Here is an 18,188-nt window from a genome sequence, read left to right on the forward strand (position 1 = left end):
GACAAATAAAGTCTCATTCGAGAAAGGGGTGTATTGCCAACTACTTTGTTACAAAAGAATTTTCGCTAGTTGACAGCAACTTTCATCTGATTATTTACCCAAAAACACAAGGGATTTGATTTGGCAACACGTTGCTGCGGTGATAAAGGTATACATTTTTTTGTACCCCAGTGTGACTCATTGAATAGTGGCAACAGTCCACCGACCCTGCCAAGTTTTGACAAGTTCAATACACATTAATTAAGTTGTGTGGAAAATTTTGACAGAAAATTCATGTTGGACTTTATCTATAAAGATTAACATCAACCACAAGTCAAAAGTCCAGCATTTTTTTAACCTTCTAGCATATTATCGTTACCCAGCGAAGCGTAGGAATGGAAGAATTAGAAAAATACTGCATAAACAATCAATGAAATTTATATAGTAGATAATGATTATTAATTGATTATAATTAAATAGTTTATTTTTAAAATTTTAATATAAAAAATAATAAAATTAAATTTTATTATACAAACTAACAATTGTCATTAATGATGTTAAATAATAAAATTTTAAAAATTAAGATGAATGACTCATATTAGCACATTCATTTCGCACCACATGTGATGGTATTTTTTATTATTATTATTTATTTATTTATTATTATTATTACTCCTTAAATTTAAAAATTTTACAACTCAAAAAAACTATCTGCTTTCTTAGTTTTTATTATTATTATTGTTTTTTCAAGAGTCAAGGGTATAAGAAATTAATTGATTCAGGTGGAATCTGTGACCCTATATATGAAAATAATAACATGGCTGGAGATCATTCAACAAAAGTCTCGACAGTCTCAACCATTACACTTTTTAAACTGAGATATTCTTATATTTTTTGAAGAGTAACAAAAGTTTTTCATATCAAATACAAATGTTGTTGTTTTGAAAATTTTGTTTATCAAGTGGTATAGTACAACTTTAATTGAAAAATAAATGTGATTTTTGTAGAAAAGGAAGGACGCAAGATGCTGACAAATAGGAAAACAACCCAACAATTATGTATCCAAATGTTGAGACACTAAGTTGGTGGTTTTAGCATTTTTGTTTGGAAAAATATTTTAGAATAAGATTCCTTTCCTAGTATTGGACATAGTCTGAAAATACTACCTATATTTGAGCCAAAGAAAAAAAAAAAAAAAAAAAAAACCTACCTATAGAGAATCTGTAAATGTACTGTGTCACGAATGGATTTTAAAGATCTTATATAAGCTATCCTTTCCATCTTGGTGGCTAAGATATATATATATATATATATATTATGATAGTAGCGCAGTTTTCTTGTTTGTGCAGTCCCACTAATACCTTATATATTCTTATCTGTGCAAACCCACTTGGTGCAATAATTCTCTTTTATTTGCAAAGGGTGTAATGGTAATCTTAGTTTTAAATTTATGTCCCTAGTTTCTCGGTACGGAGACTTGTTAATAGTGTATTGTTGCTTTATAAGTGTTTTGTTATGGCCGTTTAAAGTTTTTACTTTTTTTTTTTTTTGGGTCTTTATGTAATATACGGTGAATGTATATATATATATATATATATTTTAAAAAAATAAGGTTTTATAACTATTTTTTTAAAAGGAAAAAAAAATAGAGTTTTTATCCTAATAGGTTTGGTTATAACTATATTTCAATTTTATTAGGAAATTGAAAAAAAAAAAAAAAGATATGTACTCTATTTTTTGTTTTATAAAAAGGAAGAAAAAAAAAATACCTTTTACTTTTATGTTGTTTTCAACTTTGCACTGCTAGGATATCGGTTAAGTCTTCTTCTTTTTTTTTTTTCTTTTTTTTTTCCTTCTAGCCCTAAAAGCTATTAGGGTTAATATTAAGGGCTTCCGAGCTTAATTTAGGATTTTGTATCCATTTAAGATTGTTAGGGATCCAGTATCTTTAAAGATTTCGATTTTTGATCAAGTTTTGGAGCATAAAAAGGAAGATCCTAAATCTTTGAGGTTGATCAAGGTTGGTTTTTTCTGATCTTTTACATTATATGAGATTGTTTGAGATATTTTAAGGTTATAGAAGCATTGATTAAGGCTAATTTGAAGTATTATTGTTGAAATCCTAATTTGGAATTTATATGGGGATCTGTAAAGAGTGATTGTTCGAATTTATTTAAAATATTTAAAAGTTTTTTTTGGAACTAAAATTTATATGGATGAAAATATACATGTTTATGAATCCGTAGAAATTTATTTGGGTTGACTTGGATCTTTTTTCAATTTATCACAAAATTTTGAATTTATGCATTCTGTCTGTTTTTTTTTGTACGATTTCAGTATGGTTCATAAGTAAAAATTTCAAAACAGATCCAAACAAAATTATTTTTATCTGAAAATTTTTATTCTTTCTCCTATATATGTCTAATATTACCATAATAAAATTTAGCTTCAAATTCGTTATATTTTGGCCATGGTGATTTTCTAATTTACCTATACTCAGCTGTTTGAATTTATTTTCGGGTCTGTTTAGAAAAAAATAAAATTCCATTTAAAATAGTTTTGGATCTTTCTTTGACCTAATAATTTTTATATAGCATTATTACTATATATATGGTTAAGTGCTGTAAAATATTACTGCTTTTGGAAATTTTTTTTATTTTTAATGAATTTTTGTATAGACGGGTTTTCCTGTGGAATACTGATTTTCAGTTTCTGTCAATTAGTTACTAAATTTAATCTAATCATGTTTTTGATCTTTTTTTGGTTTTTAAAATTTTATAGGAGTATATATAAGTGTCTAGTTTTAATAAGTTAAATTTCAAATGGAAAGAGAAACAATTTGAGCATTGAATGAAGGTTTCTGAAAATATAATAGTTTCAGTATTTTCTTTGTTAACTTTTCAATGAGTTTTGAATGGTTTTTCATTATTATTTTATGAAATTGTTTTAGTCACAATCACTTATGCTTGTGTACAGTATCCTCATAACTTTTTAGACTTAGATGATGCCGTTTGTATAAGAAATTAATTTCTTGTTTAGAGACTGTTTATGGATTAATATGTTTTTATTCGCTTTTAGTGATTTGATCTTTTTCTAAGCTTATGATTTTAAGATTTAAGGGTTAGGCTATGATGACCTTATGGTATCAACTCTTATTCATTTGGTTTAAATTTAAGAGCTTAATTATGGTATTTATTTTAGGACTCATCCAAGATCCCTCACTGCAATCCTAAATAAGCCCTGATCCCAGGAAAAATCCTACCGGATCCTCCAATGGAAAATCCAATAGAACCTCCCTTAAGGGTTGGATTTACCACAATTTCCTGCACTGAAAATGCACTTCTATATATATACCGCCTTATTCCTCCACCTTACTACAATTTAATTACACAATAAACAGCACTTCCATAAATTAAACAGGAAACTAATGCAGTGTTTAATAAAATGTATCCAATACAGTATACAGAGCATCATAGGGTACAATTAAGTAAGAAAATTATACAATAAAGGATCGAAAGAAATGTTACAATAGAAATAACGAAAAGAAAAAGAACTTCTCGAAATACGATAGCAACAAAGGTCAAGCTCGCTTCGGACAAAAGTCTACCGATTCTTGTACCTAGGGGAACAGATTTAAAAAAAATATGAGATACTAATTATCTCAGTGAGTGACCCTATTTACTATATAATTATAAAAGCAACGATAGTCATAGTACACTTGAATAATTAAGAATAAATTAATTGAAAATAATATTTTCTCTCAAAACCTTCACTCCATTGAAAAAGTTCTCCTTTTAAAATATTTTTGCAAAGCCCAATATTTTATGCCCCAAAAATCAAGGAATAATTAATTTAATATATAATTAAATAATCCAAATATGAATAAAATACAATAAAATAAAATAATTTAAAATACTTGCATTAAAGAAATATAACATAAAAGTGAAATTCAATATATAATTCATAAAATTTGATTTAATAAATCAAAATAAATAGTGTCAAAAATATAATTTAAATAATTACATATCTTTAATGGGGATGTAAATTGTGAGAATAAACATGCAACATAATCAATTTACACAATATTTTACAAAAATTGTTCTCCTAGGATGAATGTTAAAATGTTACAGCGAGCCATTATTAAGGTAAATATATACTTTTAAAGACTTTATTAACTCTATTAGATACTCCAAAATTTTCTAAAAAATAAAAATTTTCTCAATAAACTATTTTAAAAAGAAAAATAAATTAATAAAATATTTAATTTATTGATAGTCGTAAATAATTTTTATACATATTATATTGAATAACAAATTTAGATCTAATTATCAATTTATACTATATAAATTTAAATAATATGTATATGACATATAAAAAGTAATTGATATGTATCATTAAAAATGCTCTTGGCTGTCGAAAATGACAGAAATTCATTGATGGCACATATGCCTATAATGCACTATATATACCAGGCCGATCAAGAGCGACGACCGCTTGAGTTAGATTTCCAACCAATTCTTTTTCCCAAGCTCTTTCTCTGAATTCCATGTGTTGAGAATTTGAAGAAGAAAAAAAATGGCTAGAAATCTTAACATACGACACACCATCATTAGCCTTGCTATCCTCATATTGCTCATCTTCTTAGGACTAGGGGCAATCAAAATTTTCAACCAAAAAAAAGAAGCCATCAAAATAGATGCACGAGCCAAGTTTGAGCATCCTGATGATGAAGGTATTTAAGCGAGCTTTCTCTTCACTTTTCCTTCTTGATGATATGCATTTTATTGTCATTCTAAATTGGTAGAGAATGAAACGCATTGCATCTTCAACTTCCAACCTCAAGTTAGTCCATGAAGTGTCAGTGCGAGTATAAGAATTTTTTGTCGTTTTAATTAATAGCAAAAGTTTTTATTAAAATTTCTTTAATATTTTAAAGGATGAAAATATTTAATGTTGGAATAAGATAAATAAAACAAAATTGATTGAAATAAGAGCATTTCCAAGGCTCTTCATCCATTATATATTTTTTATTTTAAAAAGGCAATATTTAAAAACAAACTCTAATCTATTATTTAGTTTGATTTTTTAAAATGCAGAATGGGTTTTGGAAAGCGAGAAACACTTTTTATATTTAATATTATTTAATGCTTATCAAATTAAAAATTTATTGAAAAAATAAAAATAAAGAGTGTAAGATAAAAAGCATTATTGGAGAAATTTTTTAAAATTTAACTCTTTATGTTTAAAGATATTTTTTATTATTATAAAAGATATTTTTTATTTTTGAAGAGTCTTGGAAGATGCGCTAATATCTCAATTGCAACTAATTGTTTTTAACTAAATAATGCCAATCAATATAAACATTAAATAAAACACAAAACAATAATATACTAATATTATACGTACATTTCAATTATTTATATTTTAGTTGATTTTGTTTGGATGGATTTTGTTTTTTTAAACTGATAAATTTAATTTGAATTGGTTTAGATGATTTATCATTTTTTTTTCTTCACACTTCTAATCATATGTTTCTTTGGACATAAATTTGGTGACCCTAAGGAAAGCCAAAAAAGTAATCATGATTTTCCATTATTTTTTCTTGTTTCCAACATTAAGTGCTTGTTTGGCAGAGCTCTTTTTTAAGTTAAAAGCTCTACCTGAAGGCAAAAAAATTTTTTGTTGAAAAATAAGGGTGTTTGGTGTGAGAAGATCGTTTGGAGAGAGGAACGAAGTATACCTTATAAAAGGGTGTGGATACCTTTCCCTTGAGATGCCTTTTAAAACCGTGCGGATTGGACCCAAAGCGGATAATATCTCATGCGGATGGATGGGGCTGTTACAGTTGGTATCAGATTCAGACTCGGATCGGTGTGCCAGCGAGAATACTAGGTCCCAAGGGGGGTACATTGTGAGATCCCACATCGGTTAGAAAGGGGAACGAAGCATGCCTTATAAGAGAGTGTGGATATCTTTCCTTTAAGAGGCCTTTTAAAACCATGTGGGCTGCGCTCAAAGCGAACAATATCTTATGCGGGTAGACTGGGCTGTTACAGTTGGAATCAGAGCTGGTTACCCGGGCCAGTAGGATTGGCAGGTAAAGAGGTGGGACCCTTAACCTTTAAGAGGCCTTTTAAAACCATGCGGGTTGGGCCTAAAGTGGACAATATCTCATGCGGGTAGACTGTGCGGACTGGGTCTAAAGTGGACAATATCTCATGCAGGTAGACTAGGTTGTTACAGTTGGTATCAGAGCCAGACCCAGATCAGTGTGCTAGCGAGGACGCTAGGCCTCAAGGGGGATGAATTGTGAGATCGCACATCGATTGGAAAGAAGAATGAAGTATACCTTACAAGACGGTATGTATATTTTTTCCTTGAGAGGCCTTTTAAAACCGTGTGGGCTGAGCTCAAAACGGACAATATCTCATGCGGGTGGATTGGGCTGTTACATTTGGTAAAAGTCAATAAGCACTTGTTGATTAAAAAAATAGTTTTTTTAAGCTGTTTTAGAAAGGTCTAAATTTTATGTTTTTAAAAAAAAAAAACTCTTTTTTTAGCTTATATGTAAACTCAATGAGCATTTAATATAGCCTTTTTAGTTTATATGAAAACTCATTGAGCAATTAATATAACTTTTTTTTATTTACAGCCAAACACTTATTAACTTTGTAATAAAATTTCTTTTTAATAAAAAAAAAGTCAAGTCCCACATCGGTTGGAAAGGGGAATGAAGTATGGCTTATAAGCATGTGGATACCTTTCCCTTGCAGACGCATTTTGACAAAACCTTGAGGGCTGGATTGTAAGAGGATTCCCTAGGCCCAAAGAGGACAATATCTGCATGAGGGTGGTCTGGACTGGGCTGTTACAGATGGTATGAGAGCCAGTACCCGGATCGGTATGCTAGTAAGGACGCTGGACCCCAAAGGGGGAGGATTGTCAAGCCCCACATCGGTTGGAAAGGGGAACGAAGCATGACTTATAAGCGTGTGGATACCTTTCCCTTGCAGATGGATTTTGACAAAACCTTAAAGGGCTGGATTGTAAGAGAATCCCCCAGGCCCAAAGAGGATAATATCTGCATGCGGATGGTCTGGGCTGGGTTGTTACAAAAAATCTATTATATAAAATTCTACAGACTAAAATTCTAATTTCATCAGGTATATCAAACGGATCCTAAACCAACTTTTATTGACTAAAAAGGAAAGAGCAGAAACAAAAAACAAAGAAAATCCAATAGAGCATTATATATGGACACCCAAAAGATTATGGAAGGTAGGTGAAGATTTTAATTATTGATGTGCAATTGCAGTGGAAGCTCTAAGAGAAATCAACCCGTGCACTGAAGACCCAAACTGGGAAACACCAAACTATACTCAAGACGGGCCATTGTACAATAGTTCTCTTATTTGCAATTGTTGCTGTCCTTGTGTTGTTAAATGTCGCATTGTTGATAAACTATACGTACATGTCTTTTTATTATATTTTCCTACATTTTATAATCCCTAAATTTCTAAATTTGATTAATGATAATAGTCCCACATAGTTTTCCAAACACCATGGCAACTGATATGGTAATTTCTAGTTACTAGAAAAACAAACAAATTAATATTTTACGTATGTTTGTCTGCTTTAATTTATCCATAAAGTAAAGTACGATCAGCATATCGAAGACTTAACTTATTTTTCTTTTAACTACATAAACTTGAACTGGGGAAAACCTTGCATTTTTGTTAATACAGACTTGTTAAAGGGGAGGACCGTTATGGTAAAATTCCTCCATCTCTAGCAACGCTACCTTACCTTGGAGCAGTGTAAGGGAGATTTATTAATTTCTATTTAACACCATCTTGGATTGGATTAATTTGTAAATGCTAACTCTATATTTTCTTCACCCATTTTTGTAGTGATTTCACATGGAACTACCTAAGTGGTGGTATACCTCCAGAATGGACTTCTATGAAGAACTTGAATTATCTGTAACAAATTCCATCAACTTTTATCTCCAAGTTATCCAATTGATTTCTATATAAATATATACTTGTATATATATATATATATATGTTCAAATTAATCACTTGTATGCATGTATGCTTATATGTATGTAGGTCCTTGTATGCGAACGATTTGTCAGGACCAATCCCCATCTACTTGGGAAACATGACCTTTCCTGTATATGTGTATGCTCTAGAAATCTATAATTAATTTTCCAGTACCTTTGGAATAACTAGTTGAAAATCATTCTGGAGATTCATTAGTACTATAACACCGCTGTAATTACAAATTAAGAAGAGTATCTCATATATATTTTGCAGGAGGTTAGATAACAGCATGTTTTGTGGAACTATTCCCCCTGAGGTCGCCAAATTTTTTAACAAGGAGCATCTGTGAGTTCATTAATTACTTTGTGTTTTTACGCTTTCTCTACGATTTGTTTATTTGGTTTTCTCTAAAATATTTTCTACGCATCATTTGCATAAATAAAATTATACTGATCCAATCGGCCGCTGGCGTTGATTCGATAAGCTAAACCAAATTGTAATTCTCAGCATTTTGGCAGCATTCTGCCAAGCGATGTTCAATAATGCATTTAACTCAACCATCAACATGCACGACTATGATCGACGAAAATATGAGGAGAATAATTTGGCAGTGCAATATGGACGCAACGTTTGCTTAACAGGTTCCTTTCCAACCCCTAATAAATTTACCGCGTTACACAGATAATTAAATTAATTACGTTATTTTTATTTTTATTATTATTGTTACTTTTTTTAAAAAGCATAATTTATACACCAAAATGAAGTATGTTATTTGTCTCCCATGCCTAATCCTCTTGATATATGTAATTCTCTCCAATTTTTACAATTGGGTTAATGTTAATTAGTACATCTGCATGAAAATGAACAAGCTCTCCTCCATCAGTTAAAACAAGTTTGTTTTATGTGTTAGTTGTTTGCCAATAAAGATGACCACGATTAAATTCCAACTACGTCTTATTACTGAACATGTGTATAAATTATTATATATAAAAGTAGAACTGCTATTATTGTGAGGGAAGTCACTCATCCGTCGGTGGGCGACAGCAGTGGCGACTTCACAGTAGCAGTTCTGTGGGTTTTTAGAAATGAAAAAGCAAAGGCAGGTCATAGTTGACATTAAAGAAATTATTTTAAGATGGGAATCATGGTAATTCTGATCCTTTTTTTGTTTTTTTTTGGTAATAGTAATTCTGATCATTTTGGCATCCCACTACTCCTGCGAAACTGATAAGTTGGGGGTGCAATGCCCGCCAAATGTCTGCTCCACAGGGCATGTGAAGAGATGTCATCCGAATCCACTTCCCAACTTTATAATCCACGGGCTCTGGCCCAAAACAATTTCCCCACGAAAAAATGTTACTTACGATGAAAATGTTGTAAGTCTAGTTTTGTAATTTTATTTATTTATTTATTTTTTAAACATTATTACTTTATTTTTAAATTGTAAAATAATTTATTTTTTGTTATGCAGTTAAAAGGTCAGCTCTTAAGGGACCTCCATTATTATTGGCCAAATTTAAGAAAGGACTATGATAAGACCTTCTGGGCATACGAGTGGGTAGAACATGGACCTGATTACAATCTAGGTGATGGTTCTCAACTTGCGTATTTTAACCTACAGTTAATCTGTTCCGTACGGAAGCTCTGAGACTCTTGGGTGCTGAAGAAAAAAGGTACTTTAAGTTTAACGATACGCTTGAACAGCTAAAAAATATAACGACCCCTGAATTGTTTTGCAAGAAATTTGAAAAAGAAGGTAGACAATTATTACTGCTGATCGAGATAAGGTTTTGTCTGGGAAACAATTTACAAAATCTCACGGATTGCCAGCCCAGTAACATATCGGCGAGCTGCAACCCAGAATTTTCTGTTTACTATTTACCACCAAAAAAATAAAATTAAAAAAATTACTCTTTTTTTTTTTTTTTTTTTTCTCTTTTTATGATGGAATTACAGAGGAAGCCGTTGCTTCCTTCTCTTTGTAACCCCCTTGTTGGGCCCTCTTTTATGCTTTTATTATGTGTGCCTTAAACCAAGCCATGAATATGAATAAGGAAGTATTAACTGAGAAACTAAATACTCCGCCGCTGGTACTTGAAATATGTGGGTATTTATAGGAATGGCAAATATGTATAATCTTTGTGAGTTTCTCTGCCAATGATAAATGTTTTAACAAGAAATCTGCCTTCCTCTTCTATACCCAACCATCTTTTTATTTATGGGGAATCGATTTTCATACGAATTTATCACTTTTTATATTGTTTTCCTTGTACGATTAACTTGGTGTATAATTATGTTCACGGTTGCCACCTAACCTAATAGTATAACACGTTATTGTTATGTACTCCAATACTCCATATCCAGAGTTGCTGTAATTAAACGAACATATAACATCGTCATTAACAAGTTGCTCAATTTATATATATATATATATATATTAGGCAAGGCCAAGCAATATCACTGCTGTAAGGCAGTGATAAGTAAAGCTCTGCTAATGGTCGAGATAAAGTCCACCAATTTAGAAACTCTCAGGATTGTCCGCCAAAGTAATCGACAAGCTGTAAACCAGCATTACTTTATGTCCAGACGTGAAAATTATGCTCGTTCTTCGTTTGGTGCTTTTTGTGTTGACTTTTTGAATGAACGCAATTTTTTTTTTTTTTTTTTGGGGGGTCCTATTACCTAAAAGACAAAATTACTTGGCCTAATTGACCTCTTCAATTTCTTCGCCAATTAATTCATTTTCAGGCATGCACGACCCACATATTTACCTGCCATCCCCCACACCATCGCCACGTACACAATTATTGATGGTGGAATCTTTTTTTTTTTTTTAATTAATTAATTATTTTTATTATTATTATTATTATTTTCAATGGTAGAAGGGCTGGGCACATGTAAAGAAGTTGGAAGAGGAATAATTATAGATTTGAGATTTAATAACAAATCAAGTAGACAATAAATATTCCTGTGGTCAAACCTTTAGGTGGACCATCAATTTTTGTTATGCTAACTATGACAACATTCCTTTAGGTGTTATAGATGTCAATAATTTGTTATACGGATTATAAATGATTAATATTTTATTCATTAAATAATAGCAAGTAATATCAAAAAAAGGAACATCCATTGGGACAAGCGATCATCTTAATGCAACCAAAAAACTGCAAATACCTTGAGGGATCGCAAAACAATTTTCCTTCTAATTAAATCGTGAATTATAGGACAATTTTTTTGCTGATCATCAACGTCTCCAATAATAACCAAGCAGATGCATGAAAACAAATATATGAAGAAAACCCCACTTAGCTGTCAGAAATGACAGAATGACGGGTACATACGCGTAAAATGCACTCTATACCCAGTCATCACAAGCGACGACCCGCTTGGTCAGATTTTCCAACCCAGTTCTTTTATCCCAAGCTCTTTCACTGAATTCCAAGTGTTGAGAATTTGGAAAAGAAAAAAATGGCTACAATTCCTAATGGACCAGACACCATCATTGGCCCTATTAGCTTCATATTGCTCATCTTAGGAGCAATCAAAGTAGATGCACAAGCCAGGTTTAAGCTTCCTGATGATGAAGGTACTTAAGCGAGCTTTCTCTTTTCATATCCTTCTTAACTATATGCACTTTATAATCATTCTAAATTGGTGGAAAATGAAAAGCGTTGCATATTCAACTTCCTACCCCAACTTTGTCCAGGAAGTGTCAGTGTGAGCATAGTAAACATTTTAGGTAGTATTAATTACCAGCGGCCCGAGTTGGAATTTAAACTAATTCTTAATTGAGTTGACCAAGTGTAAAAAATGTAGTCATGATTTCCCTTTCCTTTTTCTTGTTTCCAACACCAAGCAAGCTTTTATTGTGAGATCCCACATCGGTTGGAAAGGAGAACGAAGCGTGGTTTATAAACGTGTGGATACCTTTCCCTTGTAGAGGCCTTTTAAAACCTTGAGGACTGGATTGTAAGAGAATTTTTCAGCTCCAAAGAGGACAATATCTGCATGCGGGTGATCTGGGCTCGGCTGTTACAGATGGTATCAGAGCCAGTACCAAGACCGGTGTGCCAGCGAGGACGCTGGGCCCCCAGGGGAGAGGATTGTGAGATCCCACATCGGTTGGAAAGGGGAACGAAGCATGGCTTATAAGCATGTGGATATATTTCCCTTGTAGAGGCCTTTTAAAACCTTGAGGGCTGGATTGTAAGAGGATTCTCCAGGCCCAAAGACAACAATATCTGCATGCAGGTGAGGGGAGAGGATTGTGAGATCCCACATCGGTTGGAAAGAGGAATGAAGCATGGCTTATAAGTGTGTGGATACATTTCCCTTGTAGAGGCCTTTTAAAACCTTGAGGGCTGGGTTATAAGAGAATTCTCCAGGCCCAAAGAGGACAATATCTGCATGCAGGTGATCTGGGCTGGGCTGTTACATTTATTTTATCAAAAGAAAAAGAGGGGTAAAAGAATTCATATAATGTATTATATATGGACAATATCTGCATGCGGGTGATCTGGACTTGGCTGGTACAGATGGTATCAGAGCCAGTACTCGGATCGGTGTGCCAGCGAGGATGCTAGGCCCCAAGGGGAGAGGATTGTGAGATCCCACATCGGTTGGAAAAGGGAACAAAGCATGGCTTATAAGCGTGTGGATACCTTTCCCTTGTAGAGGCCTTTTAAAACCTTGAAGACTGGGTTGTAAGAGGATTCCCCAGGCCCAAAGAGGACAATATCTGCATGCAGGTGATCTGGGCTGGGCTGTTACATTTATTTTATCAAAAGAAAAAGAGGGGTAAAAGAATTCCTATAGTGTATTATATATGGATACCGACAGAGTAAAACCACGCAGGAAAAATAATGAAAAAAATGATGGAAGGTGAAAAATTTTAATTACTGATCATAAGCGCAGTGGAAGCTCTAATAGAAATAGATGTACAAGTAGGGAAGAAAGACTGGAACCCCAACATAGACCCATGCATCGATAACACAATCCTGGTGATGTATGCCTCGTTGTGCATCTGTACGTACATATCTTTGATCAAAATTTCCTACACTTTATAATCTATAAATCTGATTGATATTTACTATAACAATAATCATAAAATAGTTTACCAAATAACATGGCAACTCATAGTATTTTTCTAGCTCCTAGGTTTTCTCATTTATATGTTCAGGTTGTTATTCATCCTTCATTGGTGATAAACACCCGCTATCTCTGTGTTTATCATCCAACTGAGAAGCATTTTTACACTAACGTACTATTACATTGGTTGTGTTGAAATATAAATTTGTTTTTATTTTTATTTTATTAATTTGTGGGCCTTGATAGTTTAATAAGAGTCCAACTGTTAAGGAAATTCGTTTAGGGTATTGTTATGAAGTTATTATACGTAAGTAAGGTTAGCAGCTGGTATATATATGTTTTTTTCTTTGGTTAGTCTTGTAAGCCGAAACAGAGCATTTTCAATAAAATAGAGTTTTTGGTTTTCCTTCTGTTTTCTTGTTTAACAAGGTGGAATCAGAGCCTCTGCGTGAACAGTACCAGTAAACAGGTGCTGCATGAACAGTATCTATGTGAACAGTCCCATAATACAGTATCTGCATGAACAGTACCCATAATAAAAAAAAAATTTGGCCAATAACGGTATGGTTCCCTTTCAAGTTTCAACACTTAGCAAGAATAACTATGATAACTGGAGTATCAAGATCAAGGCTCTCCTTAGTGCCCAAGACATGTGGGAGATAGTGGAGAAAAGTTACATCGAAACAGAGAATGAAGTTCTTCTATCTCAAAATCAAAGAGATGGTTTGAGAGACTCAAGAAAGAGAGACAAGAAAGCTCTCTACCTAATCTATCAAGGATTAGATTATGATACATTTGAGAAGGTCTCGGAAGCCAAGTCAGCTAAAGAAGCATGGGAAAAGCTTCAAAACTCCTACATGGGGAGTCGATCCAGTCAAGAAAGTACGGCTTCAAACCTTAAGGGCTGAGTTTGAAACGCTGTATATGAAGGAAGGAGAGATCATATTTAATTATTTTTCTAGAGTTTTGATGGTGACCAATCAATTAAAGAGGAATGGTGAAAAGTTAGATGATGTTAAAATCATGGAGAAAATTCTTAGATCGTTAGATTCAAAGTTTGATCATATTGTCGCCATCATCGAAGAAACAAAAGACTTGGAAGCTATGACATTGGAGCAGCTCTTGGGTTCATTGCAAGCTTATGAAGAAAAGAAAAGGAAGAAGGAAGGAATAGTGGAACAATTGTTCAAGACCTGAATTGATGAAGCTCAAGAAGAATGCAGCTATGGTCACATGATTGTAGCCATCAAGGATGAGGCCATACCTAAGGACGTGGCTGCGAGCAAGGACCTGGACAAGGCTGGAAATTTGGTGATGATCACAGCAACAATTTTCAAAGAGGAAGAGGTTTTATAAGAGGCCGTGGGAGAGGAAGTTCAAAACCAAGGTATGATAAGTCCCATGTGAAGTGTTATAAATGTGGAAGATTTGGTTATTATGCTTCCGAATGTAGAACTCCTAGTCATAAAAAAATTGAAGAGAAGGCCAGTTATGTTGAAGAAAAAGGTCAAGAAGAAGGTACGTTGCTGCTGGCTTACAAAGACAACATATGGTACCTAGATACTACTGCAAGTAATCATATGTGCGGCAAAAAGGATATGTTTTTAGAGCTTGATGAAACTGTGAGTGGTAGTGTGTCCTTTGGAGACAAATCCAAAGTATCAGTGAGGTGCAGAAGTAGCATTCTCATTCGGTTAAAAAGTGGAAAACATCAATTCATATCAAATGTGTATTATGTGCCAAGTATGAAGAGTAATATCTTGAGTTTAGGACAACTCTTGGAGAAAGGCTATGATATTCACCTAATAGATCATAATCTTTGTATAAGGGACCATGCAAGCAAGTTGATAGTTAGATTGCCAATGTCAAGAAATAGAATGTTTAGGTTCAACGTTCAAAGTGACAGTGCCAAGTGTCTTAAGACATGTTATAAGGAAGGGTTTTGGCTTTGGCATTTTCGGTTTGGACATCTCAATTTTGGAAGTCTTAAGTTGTTGTTCAAAAAGGAGATGATGAAGGGATTACCTTGTATTCGTAATCCGGATCAAGTGTACGAAGGGTGCTTACTTGAAAAGCAATTCAAGAAAAGCTTTCCCAAAGAGATGACCTCAAGAGCTCGAAAGCCACTGGAACTTATACATGCTAATGTGTACGGTCCAATGAAACCAAGTTCACTTGGTAAGAGTAACTATTTCCTTCTTTTCATTGATAATTTTTCAAAAAAGATGTGGGTATATTTTTTGAAAGAAAAATCAAAGATGTTTAAGAATCTTAAGAAGTTTAAGGCTTTTGTTGAGAAGGAAAGTGACTGTTTAATCAAAGCTATGAGATCTGATCAAGGAGGAGAGTTCACATCAAATGAATTCCAAAAATATTGTGAGGATCATGGAATTCGAAGGTTTCTAACAATGCCAAGATCCCCCTAACAGAATGGTGTAGTAGAAAGGAAGAATAGAACAATTCTTAACATGGCAAGGAGTATGCTCAAAAGCAAGAAATTGCTGAAAGAACTTTGGGCAAAGGCGGTTGCATGTGCTGTTTACTTATTTAACCAGTCTCTAACACGAAATGTGTGGGCAAAAATACTGCAAGAAGCATGGAGTGGTAGGAAACCAGATGTTTCTCATCTAAGAGTGTTTGGAAGCATATCTTATGTGCATGTACCTGATGAGAAAAGAAGCAAAATTGGATGATAAAAGTGAGAAGTATGTCTTCATTGGTTATGACTCAAACTCCAAAGGATACAAGCTCTACAATCCTAAGAGTGGGAAAACAATAATCAGCTGAGATGTTATATTTAATGAAGAAGAATAGTGGAATTGGAAATCACAAGAGGAAAATTATTGTAACACCCCGTCCCAAATCGCACCGGAATCCGTGCACGTTGACCGTTGACCGTTGACCGAAGGGGTCAAAAGTTGACTTTTTGACTCGGTGGAAATTGCGAGATGACTAGGGTACCGTGGCGAAGTGCACGATGCCACGAGTTCGTAGACTGGTAGCACGTCGAAAACGGAGCTACGGTTTGGAAGTTATGGACGAAACAAGTTGCGGTCCAAACTGTCCAAGGGGTGCCGGAGTTGACTTTTTGTTTATGGGGAATTGAGCTTTGACTCATGCATGGTTGTGAAGTGCTCGTCGATACGAGTTCACAGACTAGCGGCACGCTCAAAACGGACATCCGGTTAAAAAGTTATGGACGTTTGAAGTTTACCGGATACCGTATTATTTTAATGTTTTTGGATTGGTGAACAGTAAAACGCCACGTGTCAGTTTCTGATTGGTCCACGTGGCATGAACAGTGTCACGCAGGGGTTTTATTTGTTAAAACACTCGGGGAAGAGAGAGAAAGAGAGAGAAGAGAGAGAAAGAGAGAGAGAGAGCCACCGCCGGCCACCGGAGTTTTCCACTGTTCCAGCCGAGTTACTGTACACGCGCCGGACAGAAAGCTTGCCCAACTCATTTCCGGCAAAACCTCCAAATTTCACGGCGAACGGCCGCCGGACGCGCCCGGATCGGACGTCCGAAGTTTGGCGGCGATTTTTCCCCTCCACCGCCGGCCACCGCGAATCGGCACTGTTCCGGCCATTTTCCGGCCACACGCGCCTGACAGCCTTGATCCTCTCCTCAAGTCCGGCCTACCCACCAAAAATCACGGCCATCGGACCACCTGAACCCAAATCCCTGTTCCGGCGAGTACCCGAAAATTCCGGCCAGCTCCAGTCCGCAGTGTTCGACCTCCTGAACCCAAATCCGACTTCCGTTTCCGCCAATTCGCGACAGTTTGGGAGAATTGCGGAGCCGAAACCCGGAAAGCTTCCCGATAAAATTCCGACCCCGTCGGGTACGATCATCGGAAAGTAAGACCGAATCCGTGATCCTCATCACGCGAGCTTCGATTCGGTATATAACTCGTAACCCTTAGATGTCGCTTGGTGTTCGCTCCCCGGGTATCCATTTGGGAATTACCCGAATAAAATATTAATATTTTTGGTTTGTGCACTGTGGTTGTTTAGGTGCACGCGCGAGTAGTGGAGTGGATCCCAAGGAGGATCTTAGTTGATTTGCGCTCTCCAGGTGAGTGACCCACCTTCAAAAATTATTTTGGGCAATTAATTAAATTTAATTGGTATTTAATTTAGTATTTAATTACGCTCATGTGGTGTGGTTTAATTATGGTTTTAATGCGGTTTAATTTAATTTATTTGTTATGCATGAGCAAGGTATGTTTCGGTATTAGTTTTACGTGATTTCAAATGTGATTTCTCGGGCATAATTGAGTTAAATATTTTGTGAAAATATTTGGTTAAATTTTATAATTTATGCCCGCGGTATTTTTATGGTTGCATTTTGTATTTCGAGAAAATTGTGGTTTGTTGTTATCGCTGTTTCGTACCGGGTGATTGGATAAAATATGTGGGATGGTGTTTTGTGAAATTTTGGTATACTTCCCACGGTGGTTTTTTGGAAAAACGGTACGGTTGGTTGTTTATGTTAATTTTTAGACGCACTCATACAGTATTGGTGTTCTGGTGTATGGTGTATGGACACGTGGTAGTGCGCGGTTATTATCTGGTTTAGCGCACGGTTATTACTTCACCCGTGAGTTGCCATTGGACCGTGGGCAGGCAAGGTTATTGTTGCGCACAGCCGCCCCCCTCCTTGGCCGGGTGATGGTTTTTAGCAGTCGGTACTGTCGGGACGCCGAAGTGACCACTGCAGGTTTCTCTCTTTAACCTCCCGCCAGTCGGTGCTCGGGACGCTGGGTATCGGAGGGCATCACCGGTATATGGTGTGGTGCGTCAGGTGTAATTGTCGGTGTAATTGCAAATAATGGTTTAATCCCCAAGGGTGTTCAAAATTTATTTATTATAATTTATTATATTTTTATTATATATTTGGGGTATGTATTTATTTAATTGTTGTGGTTAAATTATTTAATCCCTTGGTTTTTGGGAGGTATGCACATTGGGTTTTGCAAAAAGGTTTTAAAAAGGGAACATTTCAAACGGAGCGATTGGTGAGAGTTTTGAGGGAAATCATTATTTTCCAAAGGTTATTATTATTTATTATTAA

General features: G+C 34.6%; 1 pseudogene; it reads left to right on the plus strand.

Moving 5' to 3' along the window:
• LOC125420718 (probable LRR receptor-like serine/threonine-protein kinase At1g07650) overlaps window positions 1-18,188 on the plus strand; it is a 78,649-nt pseudogene that overhangs the window by 38,494 nt on the left and 21,967 nt on the right.

The sequence above is a fragment of the Ziziphus jujuba genome, chromosome 1 (genome assembly GCF_031755915.1).
Source record: "Ziziphus jujuba cultivar Dongzao chromosome 1, ASM3175591v1".
NCBI classification, from domain to species: Eukaryota; Viridiplantae; Streptophyta; class Magnoliopsida; order Rosales; family Rhamnaceae; genus Ziziphus; species Ziziphus jujuba.